Genomic DNA, 4,447 nt, shown 5'->3' on the forward strand with positions numbered 1-4,447 from the left:
AATGGGACTAATAAGAGAATTGGAAACTCATCTAAATATATTTATGGCGATCGGTTCCGTCCTGCGGCAGGGCGGGCGCCCTGTTCTCTCTCACAACATCTTTTAGTATTCTTTTTCCCCTGGGATATCTCAGTAAATTCATTTCTCTGTGAATAAATCAAATAAGTGCCTCTGAAACACTTATACCTTCTACCTAGGGCCTCATAAGGAAGAGGGGAGCTTGGAAAAGTACTGTCTCCAAGCCATTTCCCTCTGTGTTGCCACCAGCCAGGCCGGAACGCGGAGAAACAAATGTTCTCAATCACTTTGCATAGTGCAGTGGGCTCATTTTCTCGCAGCTGTGTGAGATAAAAACAAGGAACTGATTTCTTCCTGAGCAAACCAAATTTCAATTGCGGGACTATACCAGAAAAGAATCCGCTCAGATGCACATAGTCTTGTTGAGTATTCTTTGACATCCGTCACTGAGACACACTGTTTGTATCCTGTCTCCCTTTCTCTCCCAGTAACCAAGACAGAAGGCTATATCAGTGTGCATGCGTGTGCATGTGTGTGTGTGCAAATGACTCCCAAATAAAATTATGACAATATATTGCTGAGTAGGGTTCTTTCAGTAAGTCAAGAAATGCAGTAATCAAAGTTCTAACTTCATTAGTCCCTCTGTTTGCATGAACATTTCCCATGCTGAGCCTCACCTTGACAGGTTCCAGTATTTCATCTCCTGGATAGGAAGGGATGACTGGCTAAGAACAGAATGTCTTGCAGCATTGCAGAAATGATAGTGCTGCCCTTGGAGGGCACAGCCTAAGGTCAAAGCTGATTCTCTCTGAAGATTATACACACCAAGTGAGAGGGATTGGACATTGGTGTCCCAGATGGCAGAAGGCAGGGGGTGCTCACTTCCAGATCATTCCACTAAAGCCTCTCACCATCCTAAGATGGTCACTGGAGAGAGAGAGAGAGAGAGAGAGAGAGAGAGAGAGAGAGAGAGAGGATGCTTGAAATAGCTAACAAAAATAAACTCCAGAACATCCTTAGGAAGATGGCAAAATGGAGTCAACTATGTTTCCAGAATTATAATGCTCTGTGAAGTCCCATGGAGTTGACAGAGTAAGTCTTAAGAGTCCTGCTCAAGTTTGCTAACTGTCTTCTAAGGAGGGAGGGGTCCATTTCACTGCAGGGTTTTCTCTCCTGTAAGAAGGACGAGCCCAGGTGGGCCAGAGCTAAGTTGTTTGGGACAATTGAGAATGTAGACTGCCACCAGTTGCTCTCTTCTCTGCCTTTGTCCATGAAGGATTCATCCTCGCCTCTAAATAAATGATGAGCAAAAATATAACACATAGAGGTTTGAAGATCAGCTGGGTCATTAGTCTGGTTGACCCTGGTCGTGCCTTGAGACAGGGAGTTTTCTAGTGTTATCTCCCCCACCACCACTTCTCACTCAGCCCCCGCCTTCATCAAGGAGCCTGTGGTCCTGGTGGGGTTCATGACTGCTCACACACGTCCCCTCTTCTCGGTTTGGTAACCTTGATCCAGTCAGTCTGTGACAAGACCTATGTGAGAACTCCCTGCGATGTCACAGCGTGGCACCAGGCTCTGAGCTCAAAGCTTTGGCTCTCAGCCACCAAAGTATCCTGGGTTGGTCCCTAAAGACCGTGGTCCCAGCCGAAAGGACCGTGCCATTTCTCAAGGTGCCTCACTAGGAACTACAGGCACGTTGAGTCAGCAGAGAATCTGGGTGACTGTTTCAGATCTGACATTTTCTTAAAAACCAATGCTAGTAACTGTTTCCGTCTCCTCCCGGCATCTTGAGGAAGCACAGAAGCACGTGTGAGGTGGGGGCATTTTATCTTGTATATTGCAGCCGTTACTCATGTGGGGGAAACACTCAAAGCCAACTGGATTTGGATCCAGGGGGGTTTTGTCAACCACAGGTGCTTATGCACCGATGCAGGTTTGGGTTGGCAGAGCAGAGTTCAACATGGAGGTTTCCATCTTGGAGATGCACAGAAAATACACAACAGGGGAAGAGGGGTAATTTTCTCCCTCTTGACAAAAGGCCTCTCAAGTCAAGCCTTTCCTCCCCATTCGCAGGCCGCTGACTCAGCCCAGACCCTTCTCATCTCTCGTCTTGATACTGCAGTAGCTTCTTAACCACCTCCTGCTTCCAACCTCTTTCCAACTGAGTCCAACCTCCACAAAGTCACCAGAGACTTGTCCTTAACAATAGATCTGTGATGTCACTTTCCTGTTTACAGTCCTCTGTCAATTTCCATTTCCCAAAAGATCAAATTAAAATTCTGTATCATGGCACATGAGACTCATGTCTATTGGGTATTAATTTGTCCCTATTACCCCATTTCCCTTGTTTTGTCCCTAATGTCCCAAGCTCTAGCCACACCGAACTTCTCACCATTCTCCACGGTGCCTTCTCACAACTCCATGTCACTGAAGGAGCTGCTTGCTCATCCCTCCCTTCTTTACCTAGAGAACTCCTACTCATCCTTTAAAACCCAATTTAAAACTTGTCTCCTCTATTAAACCTTTCCTGACTTTGACAGTCAAAATTAGATGGTGTACAAAATTAAATTGTGTACACAGTGCCAGGAGTTGACAGCTATAATTGCCAAAACTGAAATTAGGATCACCTCCTGTGAATGGAGTTAGCACAGATCAAGTAGTAGTAAGTGATAGCCACTATTAGTAAAAATAACCAATTTCCAAAACTATTTGAAAACCACCCAAAATATAGTTATGATGACTCAGATAGAAACTCAGAAAGACTCACGTGAATTATGACTTTTATAATAATGTTTATTTGTTTTTTCTAATAAAATTAATGTATGATCATATAATAATTTAATATATATAGAGAAAGGTAAGTTTAAAAAAAGAAAAACCAAATTACTCATAATGCAATCATTCAGGGAAAATTACGTTATGTTTGATATGTCTTCTTTCATACACACAAGAATTTGTACATATTCTTAAGCACTCTTTTTCACTTAATACAGTGTAAATAGTTTGTGAATTAAATTTTATTCTAGACCATGACTATCTATTATCCCATTATGTATGGGCATATGTAATAATGAATTTACCTAGTTCTATTGGATGTCTAGGTTGCTTCCAATTTTTCAGCATTATTAGTAGTACAAAGGAACACCTTGTAGCTACTGACATTTCGTGTTAAAAGGGGCTCCAGAAAGATTGTGCTAGTTTCCGAATAATAAACCAAGAATAAGAATGTCTGTTTCTCTAAATGTCTTGCGAACTATTGGCACTCAGATTGGATTGTAACTAAAAATAGGCAAAGCTAATCAACTACATTGTATTTTTATGTAAAGAAATAATAATGAATTTCCAGGAGGGGGGTGGGGGTTAAGGCACCAGTATGGGCGTGTCAGAGATCAAAGCTGGTGGTGCATCTGGGCTCAGGGACGTGGGTGCTCTGCTTATACAGCAGCACCTTCTGATGGATATATCAATAGATGCCTCAAGGTCATGATGCTTGATGGTCCAGACTCTCAGGATCATCCAGTCACCTCTCTTGCCTCTGGGTCCCTGCTCACCTGGCCATATTCAGCCTGCAGGGCAAGCATGATCTTTGACTAACCGGCACCTAAAGCATAAGTACAGTTCTCCTTGTCAATTGTCACTCTGATCTATAGGTCAGTCACTTGTGAAAATAGTGCCAAATGTGAGACTATCTCAGGAAACTTATCACCTATGGCAAAAAATTTTGAAGTCCCCCAAATAGAAGTCAGCCCCCAGATTGGTTCCCAAACTCGGATGATCCTCTGACTAAGCACTCATTTAAAATATGAGTTTCCAAGATTCGCCTTTGGAGACTTTAGACTGGGGGAAGTCTAGGGTAGGTCCTAGGAATCTCTCCATTTATTAAGCATCCACATCTGGTTCTGATGTAAGCCAAAGGCTGAGAACAACGGGCCCAGACCCTGACGGCCCAACCAGGGTCCCCATCCTTGCAGGACTGGCCAAGAGACCAGCTGGCCCTTTACAAATGACGTCCTTTGTTTCCCTCTGTGTCATCCTCAAACATTAGTGGGCAATCCAAGAATACTAATAGTGCCTAAGATAATGAGTTCCTAACCTGTCCTGAGCACTTTGCCCACCTTATCTCTTTGTCCCCTCCCCACATCCTGAGGCCTCAGGCTGTTTCTGCGGCTCTGAAATGGGGCTAACAGCACACACGTCAAGCTACTGTGAGCAGTCCCATTGTCAGAGCTTGAATCATCATCACGACTCCAGGCCTAGCTGTTAACGTGAAACAATATAAGGAATGCAGTGGTAACGGAGTCTAGCAGACAGGTTTCCAAATGGGCCAGAACCAGATGCAGAGTTAAAGTGGCTCTATAAGGAGCAGCAACATTGGGAAAACAGAGACGAAATAATGAAACCGCTCGTGGGAAAAAGAGACAGTCCC

The sequence above is a fragment of the Saccopteryx leptura genome, chromosome 11 (genome assembly GCF_036850995.1).
Source record: "Saccopteryx leptura isolate mSacLep1 chromosome 11, mSacLep1_pri_phased_curated, whole genome shotgun sequence".
NCBI lineage: Eukaryota > Metazoa > Chordata > Mammalia > Chiroptera > Emballonuridae > Saccopteryx > Saccopteryx leptura.